This window comes from Halichoerus grypus, chromosome 3, assembly GCF_964656455.1.
Source record: "Halichoerus grypus chromosome 3, mHalGry1.hap1.1, whole genome shotgun sequence".
NCBI classification, from domain to species: Eukaryota; Metazoa; Chordata; class Mammalia; order Carnivora; family Phocidae; genus Halichoerus; species Halichoerus grypus.
In genome coordinates, this window is record NC_135714.1 from 88,387,371 (window position 1) to 88,409,492 (window position 22,122).

General features: G+C 40.8%; 1 long non-coding RNA gene across 1 annotated transcript in view; it reads left to right on the plus strand.

Moving 5' to 3' along the window:
- The window catches only part of LOC118539478 (uncharacterized), a 137,351-nt gene that overhangs the window by 64,990 nt on the left and 50,239 nt on the right, over positions 1 to 22,122 (plus strand). The window contains exons 4-5 of the long non-coding RNA XR_004919188.2: positions 8,556 to 8,648; positions 9,644 to 9,856. This is a non-coding gene — a long non-coding RNA (uncharacterized LOC118539478). The remainder of the gene's footprint in view (positions 1 to 8,555; positions 8,649 to 9,643; positions 9,857 to 22,122) is intronic.

Below are 22,122 nucleotides of genomic sequence, written 5' to 3' on the forward strand. Positions count from 1 at the left end.
AGAAAGGGAGGAAAGGGGGGAGGAAGAAGAAAAAGAGGGAACACTGGGCAGCTCCATTTTTGATATGTGTCTCTTCTGCTATATTGGCCTGCTCAGCTGGTGGGCTTTCCTATTTACCAGGGGCAGGTCTGGATCAAGGTCGAATTCCGTGGAGGATTCTGCTTGGTTTGTTGTGGCTCCTGGGACATTGGCAACTAGAAGCAGCTCTGGTTGGCCATTGGAGACCCAAAGAGACAGTGACTCCCTCGGATTTCTGCCTCTGCTTCTTCTAGAGAAGCCGTATAAGACTGTGGCAGCTGAACACTTGAGGAGAACCCTTCAATGCTGCAGATTTCTTGGGGGGAAATGACAGTATGGGTGGTAATCCTTGCATTTTGGATAATTCTCTTTTTTGGTCCAAAAGTTCTCACTCAGTTAAAAATCAACTGCATAGAGAAAGGGAGAAACATTTTGTTGTGTGACTTTCTGAAGTACCTGAAAGAAAATGTAAAATTTTTGAAACGTTTAAACTTAGATGAACATTTGCGAAAGAAGAATAAAGTCCTGGTTTTTGCATGTCCAGAAAGTGTGTATGGACCACCATCAGAATCTTTTTTTTTTCTTTTTTTTTCTTTTAAAGATTTTATTTATTTATTTGACAGCGAGAGACACAGCGAGAGAGGGAACACAAGCAGGGGGAGTGGGAGAGGGAGAAGCAGGCTTCCCGCAGAGCAAGGAGCCCGATGCGGGGCTCGATCCCAGGACCCTGGGATCATGACCTGAGCCGAAGGCAGATGCTTAACAACTGAGCCACCCAGGCGCCCCACCATCAGAATCTTTGCTGGCAAGCAATATTTCTGGTCTGTGATATCCTTCTATCAAAATAAATACTTCTCCAGCAAGGAGTTTTCCTCATTTTCCTCCCCATAGGTTGGATGCCCTCCCATTGCTGAGCTTCCAGAACACAGCAGGAAACCGAAGGCTCTTTTGTCTCTCTTCTAAAGTGAATTTGAGTTATATATCATTATCTAAGTGATTATATACTTTTTCAAATGGAAGTTTTGTAGACTAATAATTCCTAGGTTAGTGGTTTTTAAGTAAAATTGATTAAGATATTTAAAAGTACTATATGTTGGCTAATTGAACATAATAATAAAAGTAAATAAAAGAACAGAAAAACATTTGAAAGTGCAAGACTAAAAAAAAATTGCCTGAATCCCTGATGATTTTTTTTTTCTGTTATTTTTTTTTTTTTGGTGGGGAGAGAAAAGAGTAATTTGGGGAGAGAAAAACCAGGAAAATAACATTGGAGAGAGTGTTTGGGATTTAAGAAATATAAATGATTATTCTCATTTAAATCACTTTTCCATAATATCTAGTTTCACTAGTGTATTAATTGGCCCTGGTCCTGGGGATGAAAAAACTCTAAAATATAGGTATATATAAAACAAAATTGTTTAAAAATGGCAAGCTTTCAAAGTCAGATGAGCAAACATGAGCTTTTAATGGGCAAATGCTCTTCTTCACCTTCCTCCTTTCTGTGACCTGTTACATGGGAATCATGCCCTTCCTAAAACTGTCCATCCATTTACTTCAATGATTCTGGATTCTTTTGGTTTTGAACTCTACTTTTTGAGCCACTTGTGTTTCTTCCTTTCCCACACACCCCTCTGTGCCATCCCACAGTCTCTCTTTGGGAGATCTCATGATTTCTAAATCTCTACCTCCAGCTCTAAACTTCATCCTGACTAGATATCTTCATTTGCAATTGCCTTGCAATACCTCTTACGTATGTTACCAGCACCGTACACCTCAAAGGTACAAAATGTGCCTGAGTTTCCCGCTGTATTCCTCAACTTGAGTTTCCTACTTGATTAGCAATATTAACAGCTTCCTAGTCATTCTATCAAGAAGTACTGGCACCTCCCTTTACTTCCCATATCCATTATTTATCAAGGAGTATTTTTAGTCAATGTGCAGAAGCCTTTAAAATATCTTTCTTTCTTTTCTTTTTTTTTTTAAAATACCTTTCTTTGTGTTTGTGCCTTCTGGCATGTGTGATTCGGGTTCTAACACTTCCTTACCTGGATGAACTATAGTCCTCCTGCCTTTTTTCTACCTGCCACCATACTTTTCTCCTATTCATGAAATCCTTCACACTGCTGCTTGAGTTTTCTTCTTAAATTTTAGCTTGGTTTTTGTAGCTCATTCATTTACAAACTGCAATAACTCAGGATTGCCTGTGGAATTAGGCCCAACTCCTCTGTTAGGCGTTCAAAGCTCTCCTCAATCTGACAAACGCTCCATTCCTAGTTTATTCCCTAACCCCAACCTTTCGTGCATCCCTTATGCATTTTCACTCTTCAGCACCTTTCTATAGATCTTTTCCTTTTTCTTGTGAAAAGGCATTGCACCTGTTAAAAACCAAGCCATTTTTGACATTGTGCAGAAATGCTCGTTTTTAGTGAAGGCCAGCTAGATTGAATCGGTTCTTGCTTCCCCTGAGAGAGCCCTTTGCTCGCCCATCTGTTCTAGCAACTCATGCTGTACTTGTCGTGAGATACGTTTGGCTCTACAGCTGGCCTCTATGTTCCTAGAAAGTAGAGACTGTCTTACCCATCTTTGCAACTCCAATAGTGCTTAGCACACTGCCTTGCACAGAAAAGCAAGGTTTCCCACGCCACTGATAGTTGTGCTCAGTTCACGAAGCCGAGGAGCACCCATGCTATTTATCCTCTTGTAATAAAGATACTTAGATCCTTGCACAAGTATGTCTCAGGTACACAGACAGGAGATTTGTGTATAAAGCCCCTGGATACTAACTGCTGACCACACCAGGTTCGGATCATATGCCCATCGGTGGACTGGGGTCAAGGTCAACCTCAGTATATCCTGAGAAGGGGAGATTTTCCCAGGAGAAACTCAGGGGGCTCTTAAAGACAGAAAGGGAGATGGATCCCGGACAGGAAAAAACAACAGAGGAATATTATAACTTCTTAATTATAGACTCCCATAATTCAAAACATGATAATTTAGTAAAGGACTAAGCTTTAATAATATTAATAGAGAAAATGTTTATTTAAAAAATTAGTACCATGAGTAAAATTACAAACATATTTTTTAGTCTATGTAACAGAAGGAACTTTAAAAAATAATGCTAATAAATTGTCTTCAGTCATTAAGACATTCATTCATTCATTCATTTTATTTATTTTTTTTCCTAAAGATTTTATTTATTTATTTGACAGAGAGAGACACAGCGAGAGAGGGAACACAAGCAGGGGGAGTGGGAGAGGGAGAAGCAGGCTTCCCGCTGAGCAGGGAGCCCGATGCCGGGGCTCGATCCCAGGACCCTTGGATTATGACCTGAGCCGAAGGCAGACGCCTAACGACTGAGCCACCCAAGCGCCCTCATTCATTCATTTTAGAAATTCCTTTTGAGTGTTTAGCCAGGCATCGTGCTAAATGCTACGGGTACAGACTCTTTAAGATTAGGTTACAGAGGGGCACCTGGGTGGCTCAGTCGTTAAGTGTCTGCCTTCGGCTCGGGTCATGATCCCAGGGTCCTGGGATCCAGCCCCGGCATCGGGCTCCCTGCTTGGCGGGAAGCCTGCTTCTCCCTCTCTCACTCTCCCTGCTTGTGTTCCCTCTCTCACTGTGTCTCTCTCTGTCAAATAAACAAAATCTTAAAAAAAAAAATGTGAAGATTAGGTTACAAATTCCCTGGTTGACATCAGTCTCATACACTTCAGGCTGTTGAGGTCAAAACTCTACCTGATAGTGTGGATAGAATTTCATTTATGTCTTATCCTGCTGAGTAATGCAAGTTAATTTTCTTTAAGAAGTGTTTTGTAAAAAGCATTTTGTAACTTGCATTTTTAATCGATTCATCCTGGCTTTGCTAAGCCAAATTAGGAATTTGACCAAATGGTGCATTTCTCTAGCTTCTTAGGCCGGAAGAGTTCAAGATGACCATATAAGGAAGGAAAAATTCTTATGCCATTTGTATTTCTTTCATTATGAATAAACTTTGATAGACGTGTGATCATACCTTCTAATGTAACTCATCTTTTTGATGATCAGTCTCTAATCTGTGCTGAGTCCTTTTATTTTTGAACCAGTTAGACTGAAACAAAGGCAGTCTTTCTTGTTTCAATTATATTGAATATTCACATTATTTATTAAAGGAGGATTATGTAACATTTAAATGAAGGCTCCAATCCATAAAATACCTGTCACCGACGAAAAGCATGTACGTGGATAAGCATAATGCATTCATTTATAGGCTGTGGATGCGCTACCCCTCAGGGACTGTTATAAATCCCCGTGGTGCCCCTGGGCGTCGGGGTCGGCCGCAGCATCTGTAGCTGTAGGAGCCAATGTGGCCCACGAGCTCCCCGCTGGCTGCACATCTGAACAGCTTCAAGAGTACAAGTTTCCCCATCAAAGGTTTGGAATAAATTACACTAAAAAATTGGCTCCAGAAAGAGTTATTTTGGATAGGACAAGGTGAAGCTCTCATGAGGTGTGTTAAATGAATCCCTTCTGTGCAGTGGGTGTCTGTGGGAGAGTTGGTGGGGGTGGTTAAAGGCTGTGGGGAAAGTAGGAGAATCCAACCCCCCCCCCCCACTTGGCCGGAAAAGCCAAATCTACTGACTGGACAAGGGTTTAAAAATTCAGTTTCTTAATAAACAGCTTTATAACTTAATAGAAACACACATCTTATAAACTAGTAATCTTTTTCCAATACTCATTTTCAAAAGAGTGTCTTTTCCTTTCAGTGGAGTGCTAGAGCCCGTGTGTACCCGCTTATGAGAGCTGATTGTTAAGTTTTTAGGCATTTTGTGAGCCACTTGTTAAACACAGCCCCTATTAAAAATTAAATTATAAAAACTTAGTATTACATAAGTTATATTAAAAGCAAAGGTAATGAATACCCCCAACTCACCACTTTTAAATTATTCTACTACATTTTAACATGATCCATGCTCTTGAGTTATTTACATCTATCATACCTGTATGGTGGACAGATTATATAATGCTGTGCTCCTTCGTATCTCTTCATGACCATGTTCAGTGACATCACATTGGTAGTTTGAAGTCTGCATGATGGGAGTATTTACATAACAGACACTGGCTACAAGTCATGGCTTAATTTATCATTTTGTTGATTATCTAGATGTAAGGAAGTGATGGAGAAAATATTAAATTTAAATGTGTTTTGTGCTTGTATTCATTACATTGTGGATAGCCCTCCAAACTGAGGAAATATCTTCTCGTATTCAGACACTATTATCTGATTCAGCAAAGAAGCTGCTTACATCATCAATGAGCAAGTATCGTTCTGACATCTGTCTTTGTTGTTTATTACTCCTTCATGTAAATGAAAATATTAACCAATATTCGTGTGAGAATTATATTTGTTTGATAATTGCAACCATAGGTGGCTAAGGATACAACAATAAGATAAAAATCAGGGAAACCATTCTGTGAGAAATCAACTGATTATATAGAATTTCTAACAAAGAGGCTTGAATGTTTTATTTATACATTACAGCCATTTTTTATTATCAGTAAATTTATATTAAACTTATGCCTATATTTATGTATACGTTTTTCCTAGAGAGCCGATTGTTAAACTTTTACTAGTACACCACTGCGCACAAATAAAGTTGAGTTTCCTACTCTTACTTAGAATTTACCTCTATTTTTCCAGAGCCAAAGTCTCTTCTGTGTTAGATACTGGAGGACGATCTATGGCACAGGTGAGGGAAAAAGATACTTGGCCCACATGAGATGGCTGTTGAGACCCCACTCCAAATTAACATAGCTTTGCCAGAAGAGAAGAAAAAAGTCATACGCTCCACCCCCCCACCAGGGCCCTAAATGTGGACCTGATTCATCAAAAAAATACATGTGAAAAACAAAAAAAATCCAGTTATTTCCTTGGACTGCATTCCCGTGGCATTCTTTTTCTCTAATACTTGAACTCGTGGAGCCGTATTCCATCTCCCAATACATGCTTCAGACCCTCTTTAGTTTGCTAACCTTTTATAGCTCCTTCTCTTGTATGCATCCCCACTCCCAGCTTAATGGTCTGATATCTCCTGATGCTACCAGCTCTGGTCCACAGCATGTGAGCTGGACTCTACCACTGCCACTCCCGACCCCACCATTCAGGGAGAGCAATCTGGAAGCCTAATGATGGGCACTGGTGCTTTCAGAGGCAGGTGTTTTTGGATTCCATTTGATCAGTGGCTTTGCCAGGGACAGTAACCTCAGAGACACTGGCAGGGAAAGGATACATGGTGGTGGCCACATGGTAGCTGAAATGCTAGTTTGTAACCCATTTGAGGTGCCCCTTGGGTTAGTCTAAGTAAGAGGGTAGAACTTGGTGTTTAGAGGAAAATTGGGCTTAATATTTTATACTTTCAGGGCATATTTTCCAGTATTCTGACTTTACAAAATGGTCTGTCTTATCCTGATTGCAGTATCCTCCTAAGAGCTGCACAGTGGGGAGACTGGGCCAATGGGAATAGACTTGGAGTCAGGGGACCTGGTTCTTCTCTCACTTCTGCTACTGATGAGCCCTTTGGCCTTGGACAGGTTATTTTACTTTTCTGGAACTTGGTTTTCTATCAAATGATCTACAGTTTCCAGTAGTAAAGATCCCTTCTAACTCTGTCATCCTATACCCCTTTGTCTTTTGTTTTACAGTTAGAGTAAAAGAAGTACACATCTTTGGTCAAAAAGTCAAGGGCAGAGTCTAGCATATTGGTCATATCAATTCTTTGAATACGGGCCTCAAATCCTTTATGGCAGTAGGCATAAATCATAAATAATTCCAGGCTACTACTCCCAGATTTCTTAGAAGGATCAGAGCACTGACATTCTTTGGCAGATGAAAAAAGAAATTCAATTATCTGGAATGCAAAGGAAAAAAAGAATATTCTCTCTTGTTGAAAATCTTTCTGAAGGGCAGCAGCAGTTTTTCTTGCTTTAGTAAGAACAGAGAACATAGCAGTATTTCTTCCATTATCATGGCTCTGTTCTGCTTCGGGATTAAAATTCTGAGTACATATCATCATTATGCATTCAGTAGCACATGCTCTGCCTGTAGAAGATTTAAGAGATTGGCCTAAATGTTTACTGTCTTAGGTGTACATGGAGATATTTTTATCAATTATATCTGTGGTCTGTGTGAGTCACTTAAAATTTAGATCTTTCTCATAGAAGTAGGATGACAAAAAAATTTAAAATATTTTTTTGGAGGGTGGTGGTAGTTAATGTTCCATTTCATTGAGTTCTGGTTAATTAAGGCTCTGAGATGCTTAAAGAATTCAGAAACATAAAAACATTTGTACTATGTTCTGAGTATCAAAGGCTACAGTTGTTATTTAACAAGACAGTTGCTCATAAGCAAATGTTTCAGATTCTGAGATAGGAGAAACAATGTGCTGCATCAGCCTGACCCTCCCTGTTCAGGAGCTGCTTCCCCTCTGACATATATATAGCTACTACTTCAGTGTAGGGCCTTGGGGTGGTCCTGGCTTTATTCTATTTAATGAAAAGTGCATGTCTGAGCACCTTCCCTGTACAGTGTCAGACCCCAGTGAGTTTGCATTCTAGTATTCAGGTATAAGGCATGTTCTCCACCCAGACCATGACCAATTTCCATGGCAATGGAAGAGAACGGGAGGGTGAAAAAGATGACAAAGCAGAAAAGAAAGAAAAGAGATAGAAAAACAAAAGAGTATGATTAGTCATGAAGAGCTTTTGCTTAATTTGAAGTAGGAGAAGAGAATTCAAATCTCAGGAGGAACAAGAACACTTGCCCCTCCACTTTTGGAGTAGCTAAGGTGGAGATTTTCCTCTCATGGGAATCATAGGCTTTGGGTGTCAAAACTATGGCATATAGATTGTCCACGGGGCTGCTTTGACTCAAAAATTTCCTGTTCATTGTCAAAAGTATATCCTAAAACTCTGTTCCTATTACAACACTGTTTTGGTCGCACAGAGATTAGTGTCAAAAAGGAAAGAGTTTAAGCACTGAGCTACTCACCTGAAGTAATTAAGAGTTAAACAAGTTTCTTGATGACCCTGGATGTTGGCAGCTTTTTGTGTATTCTAAGGTAAGAAAGGAAGCGGCAGGCTTCATTCCCGGCCAACCAACCAACCAACCAACCAACCAACCAACCAGAGAAACCAAATCTCTCTCCCCACCTCCACTGCTGCATTCCTGTCAAATGCAAAACATTTCCTACCCCACCCCGGTATTGATCTCTTGATATAGCCATGCCCTGATTATTTCTGTGAATTCATTTCATCAATTATCCAGCTGGCTTATGACTTCTCTTGCCTGTTAGCATCTTTACCAATAATGAGCGAAGAGGGTCTCAGATAAGTTTATTTGGCTATATATTAGCAGTTCTTGGATTAGTTTTAATGGAGAGAAGGTTGAAACTAATGGATAAAATAAAGATTTTACATTATTCCTGCATTTCAGTTGTTTATGTCAGCCCTAACCCATGTTTCTATGGATATTTGAAAAGTTATTTTCACTTCTGTATTTTTAGATTTCAAGACCAGTTCTGTCAAACGGCTGAGACCCAACCTTGCAAGGTGGCGGTGGTGATGTTGATGTGCTATGCCTCCTGGCTTCATTCTAGGTAAATAAATCAATAATAACTCTTTGAGCCTTTCACCTTGCTTTTATTTTCACTGTGGAAAAGTTTAGGTAGAAATATATCTGTCTATCTGTATCATGTGTATTTTTTTTTGTGAAAAGGGTAATGGAATACAGAATGCCACACATGGGTTATTCCCACTATGAATTAGTCTCTTTTATCTGTCTCTGACCAAAACAGATGTTGGCAGCCTTTCTATTCCAGCTCTCTAAGTCAGACTAAGACTATCAGTTCCGCTTAGGAAAGCTGTAGGGAAATGATTTAACTCTTTCAATAGACCCTTACTAGTTTTTCCCTTGGTTCCTTTTGATTATAAACTACAAACAAAATTAGAATGCATCTCTGTGCAACAATAAAAGAAAAATAGCAATATTAAAAATACATCAATACGACTCTAGAGGGAAGTGAATTTTTATTCAAGGACTTTCAAGAATTCTGACACTGAAAAGACATCTTTGCTTGAGGAGGCAGCTGAATGTGTTTCCAACTTATAGTCAACGTTCATTTGCATGGAATACCAAAAGAGCCATTTTTTTTTTAATTCAGAAAAAAAGAGTATCTATCAGAGAGTAGCAGGATGCATCCTGTAAGGATTCTACTCTTTTCTATAGAAACTGACCATTTAAAAAAGTCACTCTATGACTGGTGCCACAATAAAGCTCTTGTACCAGAATTCTGCAACAAAATGTAAATTAAAGGAATGTGAGAAATGGAGAGACTACAAGGGAAAGAAAGGATCAAAGGGTGAGAAAGGAAGGGGAGATTATTAGAAAAAAAATGTTTAAGAAACACATAGCATTTCAAGAATTTATCATGGAAAGAAATGGTCTTGTAAGATTTGGGGGGTGAAAAAATTTTTGGTAAGTTACTAAATAAAGACTAAACATTTCCCAAGCCATGCAAAGGAAAGAGGAAAAGGCAATGACTTCTTAGACTCTAAGTAGCTTCACGTTCTTTATCTCATTTCATATTCACAGTTATCGATGACGCGGGGATTTCCATCAGCGCTCCGTCATACAGCACCCACGCCAGGGCAGCCGAGCATCAGACCCCAGGCAATGAATGTTACGGAAGAGTTCCACTCTGACACCCTCCCTGCTTCCTCTAACCCTTCCAGGGATATCGGAAACACAGGTCGGGAAGAGCCTCTGCCTATCTTATGTGAACACTTCCAACAAAACCGTCAGACAGTAAGTATAACTAAAGATGCACTTAGGGACGCCGGGGTGGCTCAGTCGGTTAAGCGTCTGCCTTCGGCTCAGGTCATGGTCCCAGGGTCCTGGGATGGAGCCCCGCGTTGGGCTCCCTGCTCCGCGGGATTACGCTTCTCCCTCTCCCTCTGCCTTGCTCTCTGCTCATGCTCTCTCTCTCAAATAAATAAATAAAAAATCTTTTAAAAAAGGTGCATTTACTTACCATTTATCAGTAAATGGCATCTGGAAACTCAAATTCTCCATACCGCCGGAGTAAAAGCCAAGATTTGTTGACATACTTCCCACCTGCCAGGAGCTATGTTAAACACTTCACATATATTACCTAATTTAATCCTTCAGCAGCCTGCAAGGTAGGTGCTGTATTTTTTTTTTTCTCATTTTCAGAAACGGAGGCTAAAGAGGTTGTTAGTCCTCTGATATCACACAGCCAGTAAGTGGCAAAGCCTGGTATTTTTTTTTATCCCAGAGCTGGAATACCTACCTCACTACCTCAACTGAAAATTCAGCTCTGTTGGATGTTGTCCTTCATTTCTTTCACAGCCACTAAAACCATGGGATAGGCCCTCTGTTTGCTTTCTCCAAGAACCTCGTCACAGAACTTTGAGGTGGCTCTCTTCCGCCATAGTCCCTGTCATGAGCAGGCGTGCTGTGTGGAACATCACAGAGAGGCATTTTCTTGAGATGCACAACATTTCCTGCTTGTGACAGGTGATGGCCAAACTGTGACTCGCTGATCCCAAAAGGCCTAAAAAAGGGACGTTAAGCATCAGAGGCAGCCACAGATGGCAGGAGTCCACCCATTTGCCTGGGTCACATGACGTGCATGATTTCAAAGCCCATGTGCTTCCTCCACGCCACATAAAAAGTAAGGATTCAACCAGCAGCAGGATAAGGACTTCTGACTCCCTCACCCACCCCACCTTGTTCTCTAAGATGTGACTAGGAAGCAAAAAATTAAATATCTTTAGGTGGATGGGGAGGGAGGGTGGGAGGAGGGAGTGTTCTAGATTCTCAATGAAGAGCACATCACATGCTTCGAAGAGTACAGAGGAGGTTGGGTGAGTCTGTAAGGAGTTAGAGCCACATTAACCTCCAGGTGGTTAGTATCATGCTGGTGGCTCAGTTCTACAATGATGAGCTCTTCCTTTTTTTTAAGATTTTATTCATTCATCTGTAGAGAGACAGAGAGAGAGAGAGAGAGAGCACAAGCAGGGGGAGTGGCAGGCAGAGAGAGAAGCAGGCCCCCCGCCAAGCAAGGAGCCCAACGCAGGACTCAATCCCAGGACCCCAGGATCATGACCGGAGCAGAAGGCAGATGCCCAACTGACTGAGCCAACCAGGCGTCCCTATAATGATGAGCTCTTATTACATATTCATTACACAGATTGCACTATATTTCATATTGCCCATTAAAATGGCCCAAAGTAATGGAATTCATTGTGGGATGGCCTTTGGGGTATTTTCAGGATATAAACACCGTATTAGCTGGGTGACAAGGGGGTTGGAGGTTTGAGATTGGTATGAGGAGGGCAGAATTAGACAGACAGAGGCTATTATTTATACGTGGAATGGGAGCTAATTAGTCACAGTGACCAGGATTTGCATCAGGGTAGGATCAAGTTTTATAACTTACAAAATAGATCAATTCTTCATCCTCTTCCCATTGTACTGAAGGGTTGGTACAGCATGTTTTGTAGCTGCTATAGTACTTTCAGTCAGTGAGAATCTATTCCATGAGGTGACAGTCCTGCCTCCTCTCTTTTGAGCAGGCCACCTGTCCAACACAGCTGGGTTGGCCCTATAAGCAGCTTGGATAACATCTGTTCTATGAGTGCTCTGACATACTGCCGTGTAGTTTGGAAGTTGTCATGGAGCAAACTATTGCACATTTGTCACTAGACTGTTCTTTCTGTGTAGTCCTCACTTACTCCTGGGGCTGACAACAAAGAAAGCATCATGTGTCTACAGAATAGCCACTTCCTGGTGACTGTACTAAAATTCAAATTCCTTGCTGCCAACTTTTCCCCCCAGAGTTGCTCCCTCTTCATTCCACAAGTGAGCAGCCGCCCTGTTCTAGGAGCTGGGGATACAGCACTGAACGAGACAGAGAAGGTCCCTGCTCTCACGGAGTTTGCATTCTGGTGGGGAGCTAGACAGTGAACACAACAATTTTTCAAAGCAAAGAAAATAGGGGATTGTTCTAGAGGAGAGCTACTTTAGAGGGTTGGTTGGGGAAGGCTTCTCTGAGGAGCTAATACTTTGGCTGAGACCGGAATGGCAAGACAGAAGACCTGGTAATGCCTTGTGGGCAAAGAGAAGAACAAATACAAAATTCGACGAGGAGAAAAAAACATGGTAGGTTCCTGGATCAGAGGGAATGTGGACCTCACGAATCTGGTGGAGAGAGGTAGGAAATGAGATCAGAGAGGTGGGCTGGCCACTGGTGGTGTTGAACATCGGAGGCTCCCAGGAAGGAGTTTGGGTTTTGTTCTAAGTATCTGGAGAAACCACTGGAGACATTTGAGTGCAGGAATAACATGATCTGATTAATATTTTAAGAACGGTGTTATAGCTCTTGCTGTATGGAAGGGACAAAGATGGGAACAGGAGGCTAGCTGGAGGTCCTTCCGGTGAATGGTGGTGGCTGGGACCAGGGCAAGAGCAGAAGGCAGATTTGAGATCGAGGATACCAGGCACGTATTGAAAATACAGAGATGGGAAGAGTGGGGAGGGTCGCTTTCAGGGAAGGGGTGAAGGTAAAATCCATTCTTTTGTTTTGGCCAGGATAGTCTTGAGATGCTTATTAGATGTAGAAATGGAGAGCCAAGTTGGAAGTTGCTTCTATGTGTCTGGAGGTCAGGCCTGGACATATAAATTTGGACTCCTTTACAAATTCGGGGCTACCTCAATTACAGTAAAAATGAAAACATTTTAAAATCTAGATGGATCCTAGAAAACAAAAACTTAGAAAAAAGAGAGGAGATAACTTCCCTGAAGTTATCACATGAACACACATTGATGTGTGAGGTACATATAATCTGTACTATGTAAGTACCAATTACAAAAATCAACAAGCCCTAGTACCTGGGCTCAAAGAACTCCCATCCCAGTGGACAATATACACACATGGATAGACACCTATTTGTGAGTTACTTCTTTGCCCTGTATTGAACAGAAGCTTTTTACTAGGTGTGCATGTCATTTTCTTGGGTATTGAATGTGGAAGAGACCCGTGTCTAATCCTTCAGGTCACAAGAATCAGCGCTGGAGGTCAGTGGGATGACATGCTGGAGGCAGACCACTCTTGAATGCTAACATGGTGTGCGATGAGCAGGGGGGAAATGGATGTCTGTACAAGGGGACAAAGGAGCCTGCTACGAGATCACAAACCTTTGCCTTGGGGCTGAAGGAAGGCTTAGGCACAGCAGAGCTGACAGAAAACCTCGCTGTGACATTTGAGATGCTTTTTAAATGATGAACAGGCGTTTGCCAGGGGGCTTGGGAGGAGGGGGAAGGCTGTTTCTACCAAAGGAGTTGTCTAGAGCAAAGGTGTGTCCTGGAGAAAGTCAGCCAAAAACACTTTTTTTTTTTTATCTTTGAACACAACTGCCCAGGTGGACACACAGTTCCAGGCAATCTTTGCTAGATTAGTCGAGTTGTTCTTTGACTTTAGAAATCTGCCAGTGCCCGCCTTCCAGTGTTCCATACATGCATGAAAAATCCTGGATCATTGTAGTTACCCAACTTGTGGTGACTTGAAACACATTTTCATTTAAAGCTTAACTGGAGAGTATTCTCCCCTATACACTTCCATCTCCTATCACAGATAGAATTAACAAAAATTGTGCACAAGGGGGGATTATTGCAGCATAACCCATTTCCTTTTATGTAAAAGAAAAAATCCAAAATGATAATTATAGGTAATTACTACAGTGTAAACCTCAGTCTGTTCACCTTCTACACTAAAGCGAGTTCATCTGGGAGTCACATACTGCAGAGCAGTGCCTAGTTTTTAAACAGGCTGGTGCTCTCCACACTTCTTTATCATTGCATTTGTGACAAAATGCCTTTTAGTCACTTTCTGCCTGCAGTTTGTAGTTACTCTTCTCTCCGTTACACCCCGTAATGCCAGTTTCTTCCTCTTCATTTTAGTGACAACACAGATGTTGAATTGAAGACTCAGAAAGACATGACCCAAAATGGGCTTTCTTACTATTGGTAGTAAAATATTTGCAAACCACTGCCCTGTTTATGTCACTTAGGTTGCCCCAGAATTCCTGTAGTTCTCCTGGGAATTGCATGGAACAAGGAAATCACAGCCAACAAATAGCTTAGCTTGTAGGAAGGCACCGATCTGAGTCTAATTAGTCTTTAGAATTCTGTTGGTACATGACGGACTGAATAGTCGTGGTTTCTTGGAGGCAGCAAAGAATTAATTTCTCTTCCCCTTCCCAGGTGAACAGAAGATGAAAGATGATTTTCTGCTGCCAACTTTAAGCATGGCTCCTGACCATGATTGTGTAAAAACGTTTACTGATTTTATAAATGACTTTTCCTTGCATCAGTTATGCAAACTTTCTAATTTCTCAAGCCGCTAAATGGGGATAGTATCTCCTTCATAGAGTTGTGAAGATTACAACAGAGCATATAGAGAGAGTCTAGCAAAGCACCTGGTACCTTCTGAGCATACGGTGTGTTGTCAATTATTTCCTTTTACCCCGAAGCCTTAGTAGGGCTGTTTTTATATGACGCTCCTGATTCTAAAAATTTTCTAAGTTAAATAATTAATTTCAGCTCTCAGCAAGTGCCTTATAAAACATCAGTGTCACCAGTGACCCACGTGATCATTTACTTTAGTGATCTGAATAACAAGCCCTGGTGATGTTATTTGGAGTTGCGCTCAGGTGGTCATCTTGCTGTCTAAGTGGCCCGACCCAATTTGGTAGACACCCAGGGTTCAGATTCATGCTATGCTTGATAAGTCAGTAAATTCTTGGAAGTCCCACAAAGTTCCAGGGCCAGATTTTGATGAATCTCCAAAATGGACATATTTCTGGAGTTCCCCAGCTTTCCTACAGTTACCCATTTTGTCTGTAAATCTTCATATAAGTTAACCAACCTGAAATAAAACTTATTTCTTACTTTATTGCTATTTTAAGTAAATATATTTTTTTAAAAATCATCAGAGATGTGCCTTATACTCATAGAAGATCCAAAAGCTGGACCTTGGGAAGGGTGATTATACATTTTAATTTACCCAGGACAGACTCAGTTGATGCCTGTTGTCCTACTATAATTATTAATAGCCCCCTCTTTTCCTCTTAAAAGTTGTCCCAATTTTGACAGTATGGTGGACCAGCCTAGCATAGTGCACCATGTCTCCATCACTAGCTATGTGGTCTCTTAGGAACTCCAGCCTTGTGGCAGAATTACAAATGATTACATGGCATAACCCATGGAGGTTGCTCCCCCAATGGTCTACTATGAATAGCTGAATCTGCTAATGTCAGGGATCTCCAGGATTTAAACTCCCACTGAGCCACATCTGTCTACCACTAAGCAGCTCCCCCTCAGATGGGATTGTGCAGTCTTTCAGCAGGCAGACTCCCACTTCGTTCAGAAGATTTCACCAGTGTTTGAGGTTACTTCCTATCACCAAGTTTTTATGGCATCAGAACCCAGCCTGAGTAGTTCTTTTTTCTGCTCTCAAGCTGTATTGTTACTCGAGTGTGCTTCTTAAAACAATGAATATGTAACTCATTAAATGCCTTCAAGAAAACGGAGATGTAAGGACCTAATTTTATTGACTGACATGGACAGCAGAGACACACAGAGCCTGCTCACATCCTTTGTGAAGTCTGGATTCAGAGCCACTTCTCCACTCCCCTCCTACCATAGGGAGAGACGCCATCACACATGTTTATTGACTGGTAGATAGCAAAGATCTGTGGGCCAGATGCATGTGCGTAACACAACATAGACCTTGACAGGAGGTGTTCTTGTAGCTGCATTTAGGAAAAATTTCTCTATCCAGAGCTGCTGTGATCACATTGTTGATACCAAACCAGCTGGCTTGAAGAACTCAATGGGCCATCTCATATACACTTTACCCTCTAGGAAGGATGATGTTCACACCAACTCAGAAAGGCTGTCTCAAACAACAAAAATAGGTCACCCCTAGAGGAGAGGATTCCCATTCCCCTGTGGTAACACACTTTGTTCTATTCAACATCTTACCTCAAATTCATGCACTTTAATTGAATCTCCAAACTTTTTTTAATGCGATGCTCACCGCAAATGTAGCTACCATCTGTCACCACGTAACACTATAATTTCAAGACCAATCCCCCAACTTGATGGAAATAGAGCAAGTGCTTATAGTTAACATTATACTAGCAAAACAACAATAGCAAACACAGAGCACCAACAGTGTGCCAGGCACTGGTTCGAGCATTTTACATATGGTAACAAATATAATCCTCACAAAAATTTCATGAGGTGGGCACTTTTATTGTTGTTACTTTACAGGCAAGGGGACCGAGGCTAAGTCTGGCTCCAGAGTCTGTGTGTCTACACTGTTTCCTGCCCTGCCTCTCGTATACTGGTGATGTTCTAGAAAGCAGTCAGGGAATTGCAGCTCACAAGAAGCATCTCCTGTCAAGTTCCGTGTTGCTCCACTCATATGCATGTGGTTGATGGATCCTTGCCATGTGCCTGTCAATAACCATCCCTATCCCTTAGGAAGAGAGTCATATCCCTGTCCTCCCAAACTTCTCTTAAGACATGATTGATTTAAATTCTTTTACTTCTTTCATTGTGAGGACTGTTTCCCAAACATTTAATCATTTTGGTTGTTCTCTCCCAGTGCTCCAGAACATGCTTCACCTGACGCCTTTAGTCCCATCCCACTTCAGCCTCACTGGATGCATCAAGAGGAGGGGTTTTGTATGGTTTAGGGATAAATAGGAGAATAAAAACAGACTCTGCCCAAATCCCCCAAACCAGAGCTCATTTAACCAGGAGAGTAAGGCAACCGTGATTCCCTGATTCCTTTCTATGACCAATGGAAGAGAAGTCATTTTGTTTTCTATGAAGAGGGGTCCATACTGTCACAATTATAATCCTAGTTAAAAATCTTCCTTGGTCACCCAGAAAACTCTGCTGGTGCGAGACATGAATACATGTACCTTAAGCAAATAAACAGATAAAGGAGAAACCACGCCATGCTTCCAACCAGTTGTCACACTATTTTGAAATCTCTCCCACCTTTAGTAAATGTTGTAAGATAATTGAGGGTTATATATTTTTTTCTTGTTTCTTGTGGTATTGTGGTCTTCCTCCTTAAAGGATAGTCATCCTTTCAAGTGAGATCCAACAGCCTTCCTCAAAGGTTGGAAGTAAAACTGAGCCCAAACTACTTTGAAATGATATTTAATATCAGGTAGGCAGGGTTTAAGAATATGAGGGTATTTGTATTTGCAGGTTAATTGCTTGGTTACATTATTTGATTGTGTGAAAATTCCATGTCCCTCCAGAAGGGATTTTAAATAACCAGCACACAGACTACACACAATAGTTGCCCCCAAAATGTTAGTTTCTCACTGTACTGTAGTATGTTAATAAGTTATCTTTTAGCATGGTTTAAAAATGCCATCTGGTATCCTCAATTTCACACTTCATGTTTGGTCTAGGTTGTCATATGTGATGTAAACATGAACAAACGACAGCTTTCACATCAGTTCAAAGTGACTATATCTGAAGACCAGCATTTCTTAAGGTGGGATATGTGTCACTTTGCTGGTCCATGGGTCAGTATATCAGGTAGTATACAGAAACTTTTAAAAACATTGTACTAGCTATATGTTTACTTAACATGTATTAGAAGAAGTGTTTCTGGGGCGCCTGGGTGGCTCAGTCGTTAAGCGTCTGCCTTCGGCTCAGGTCATGATCCCAGGGTCCTGGGATCAAGCCCCGCATTGGGCTCCCTGCTCAGCGGGAAGCCTGCTTCTCCCTCTTCCACTCCCCCTGCTTGTGTTCCCTCTCTCGCTGTGTCTCTCTCTGTCAAATAAATAAATAAAATCTTAAAAAAAAAAAAAAAAAAGAAGAAGTGTTTCTAACATACAAACCTATTATTTTGTAGGTATTATTCCTTAAGATGAGGCCAAATACAAAAGGAGTAGACCCAAAGGAAAAATTTAGAGCAAATATACCTCTATTGGACAAGAATATAGAGGGAGGGTCATGACTGTATAAAGTTTGGGACCCACTCATATAGGACATCTTGAGACCCAGGGACTCTGTTTTCCTTGATCTACTGATGGTTGCAGATAAGTGCTAGGAATTTTCTGGCTCCTCGTCCGATGTCTCCTAGATTTGTCTTTAGTCTCAAATTTTTCTGTCCATTCTTGACTCTAGATCTTGCTCTTCCCTACCTTTGGACTGACTTTTCCAATCCTTTGCTCTTCCTCTTCAAGGCCCATTTCAGGTAATATGCTTCTATGAAGCCATTCTCACCCATGCAGTCACATAGCATTTGCTATTTTTGTTACACACTCTCTCTCCTCCCCGGCCCCCAGTACAGTGGTGCTCTTAGCTTGCTAACCTATGTGATATGCTGGGTGTTGTGTAGCCCTGGTTTCTACTGGATGATCAGTCCGGGGCAAGGCAAAGGGAATAACAATTCAAGCAAATCACAGATCAAAGTATGCTCAGAATTTGTTATTAGCTCTGCTCATAAATATTCTTCTAAGTTGACCTGATATCCATCAGGCCAGTCCAGGAAAGCTCACATTCTCTCATATTATAAATTACATCATCAATCATGTAGGAACAATAGTGTTCATTTTAGGTGGCTTACTTCTTCATTAGTCAAAATTCTGATCTTATTGATTTATTATTATTCTGGATTCTGGATTTCAACCAAATTGCAAAGTCAAAGGTTATATGTATTTTAAATTTTGATGTTTTGCCAAATTGTCCTCGAGAAAATTTTTATAATTTGTCTCTTACCACACACTTGCTGACATGCTTGCTTTAATTTTAAATGTGTAGGTCAAAAAAGAATACTTCATTGTTATATTAAGTTGCATTATTAAAATTATGAGTGATGTTTATATTTTAAAATTATGAGCAATGTATATACAATTTTGAGATTTTCATGTTTGCCCTTTGCTTATTTTTCTTTCTTGCCTTTCTTCTTCCTTTTCTTCTTTCTTCTTTCTCCTTCCTCCTCCTCCTCTTTCTTTCTTTCTTCTGATTTATAAGAGATCTTTTTGTACAAGCAGTATGTGTTATAAAAGTTTTATTCAAGTTTGTCTTTTTACTTTCTTTATGGTATTTTTTCCTACAGAAGTTTTAAATTTTGAGACAAATTCAATAGATCAATTTTTCCTCTTATAGTTTCTGGGTATTATGGTTTCCATAAAAATAACTTCCCCACAGAATTTTTTAAAAATCTACCCATTTTAGGGGTGCCTGGGTGGCTCAGTCAGTTAAGCGTCTGCCTTCGGTTCAGGTCATGATTCCAGGGTCCTGGGATCGAGCCCCACATCAGGCTCTCTGCTCTGCGGAAGCCTGCTTCTCCCTCTGCCCCTCCCCCTGCTTGTGTTCCCTCTCTCTCTCTATCTCTCTCAAGTAAATAAATTTTAAAAAATCTTAAAAAAAATCCACCCATTTTAAAATTCAGATTTCTACTTTAAGGGATTCTCTATTTGTTCCATCTATGATATGTTAAATGGACAAGCCACATACACACCTTCCCAGAGCCAGGAAAGATCCCGTCTCTGGCCTCCCTCGGTGGCCTCATGCTTCCCTCGCTCCTGTCATTCTGTGCACCGCTTGGCTTTGGCTTCAGCTCCTGATCCCTGAGTCAGGTCTTACTGGTTTGGATGGCCTCTTGGAACCCACTTCCTGGGGCTATAGACCTCAGTCTGGTGCAATACTGTTTGTTGAGTGAATGCATCAAAGGGCCTATATTAAATAGAACAGCACCTGGGACGGAGGAAGGGTTACATAATTGTTAACTATTATTATTTCCAAGTGTTGACTTGAAATTGCCTTTTTCAAAGTTCAAAATGGTTAAATAGTTGAGGCTGATGACAGTGAGGACAAAATCAATTTCTAAAATTCCAGCAGGATACTGTAAACAAACTAGGAAATACATACTTAGCCATACGCTATTTTGCAATATTTGAAAAGGTTGATTTAGAAGCAATTCCTTTCAAAGTAACTGCGATGGTCTATTTGGGACGTGGGATGCTTGAAGTTTGAACTGAGACCTTTTGGTTTGCTAGAGGTACCTTCAATGTGTTTTCACACTGTAAGGAATAGCTCTCCCATTGAGTTTCTGTGTCAGCCTATGCTCTCTTCCTCTCTTGTCAAATGCCTGCCATGTACGTTCATAAACAGTTATATTTGTTTTTGTAGGATTTTTCTGCATTTATCACAAAACAAATCAAGTCATTGATAAAGTGTTGTAGATATATGCTTTATTTCCCACTAGATTTGTTTTTTTTTCTTGCCAAAAAGTATACCAGTTTTTGTCAGGTGGAGAGGGGTCTTAGGCTTTTCAAACAAATCTGGAGGTATCATAATAAGCCACCAACTAGCACTGCCTCTGTTTTCTTTCATGATTCTTAAGATCCAATCATAAGAAATGAGAGCTATTTTATGAAGACTTCACTAGGAAATTCCATATCATGTTGGAAAAATACACTGTAGAGAAATGGATGTACTTAATTTGTATATTTTATTTTTATTTATTTTTTAAAAAGATTTTATTTGTTTATTTGAGAGAGAGAGAGAATGAGAGGAGAGAGGTCAGAGGGAGAAGCAGACTCCCAGCGGAGCAGGGAGCCTGATGGGGGACTCAATCCTGGGACTCCAGGATCATGACCTGAGCCGAAGGCAGCTGCTTAACCAACTGAGCCACCCAGGTGCCCCATGGCATATTTTAAATTCATGGTCTCTCACCATATCCTCAAATGAAATGGGAAAAAAAAACCCTGGACTACATCATCTGAGATCATTTTTCACAGGCTTGGAATATTTATTCAGTCTTGTCAGGTGCTGTGCTGTGGCTGGATGGTACCAACTTAGGAGTGAGGAATATGTGCATCTCTTCCCAACTCTGTTTTTAGTCACCTCATGTTGATAGCTTGAAGTTGGCCTTTACGGGAATATTTATACCATGGAGATTGGCAAGTACTATAATCAGGGCTTTATTTTCCAAGAGCCATTTTACTAGTACACCTCCGGTTTCCATCTTACATCTTACAAAGGGAGGTGATTAACAGGCTATTACTTGAATAATTTACTTTCCAAGCTGATGTAACTGTGTATCTAAGGAATTCTGTAACTAAAAGTCAACAGTTTGGCTTTAAATTATAGAATGAGTACCCAGTTCTTAGCAAGCGTTGACTTAGCAATAAACAAAATTTTAACTGGAAAAGGCTGTAAAAGTTTTGTAGGCCTGGCTCCTATACTTGTTACAGGATAGCTGTCGTTTTTGTCTCTCCTGAAACTCCTCCCTCTTTTCTGATAAGAGCATCCTGATTTTCCTTTGGCAACTCTGGGTCCACATGGTTCAGGAGGCAGGGATTGTTGACTCCATGCCCACCCTCCTCTACTCTAAGGGTGTGCACATGACCCAGACCTGGTCACAGAGAGTGCTATGTGCCATGACCACCAAGAATTGTGCAAGGGTGAGCACATGACAGTTCTGGCTCATGGGATTACTGCTTTCCCAATGCCATAACAATAGATTCAGAGGAGGCACTTGACGGGAGCTGAAGTGAATTCCAGCAATTGCTGGTGTTATAAAGAAAGAAGAAACTCCTTCCATTCCTGTTACTTAGTTGATGTAGTGTAAGCCTGAAACCGTAGGTTGCCATCTTTGACACCATCTGAGGAATAACCTGCCTGAGTACGAAGCCAACACAAAGGCAGGAAGAACTGAGTGATAAGAGATTCCTGATGATATCATTTGAGCTTCTGGATCCATCTATGCTGAATCTAGAATTATATTGAACCAATTAATTTCCTTTTTGCTTAAGCCATCCAAATTAAATTAGTTTTTTGTGGCTTGCAATTAAGAGTTCTCACTAATCTAAATCCTTTCTATAATAACTCTGATGAGTCCTCAACAGCTGACTCGAGTACATCTAGAGTAAGGGCCTCACTATTTTGTGAAGCAGTTCATTTCCTTTTTGAGGATTCTGGATATTAGAAAATTCTACATTGAT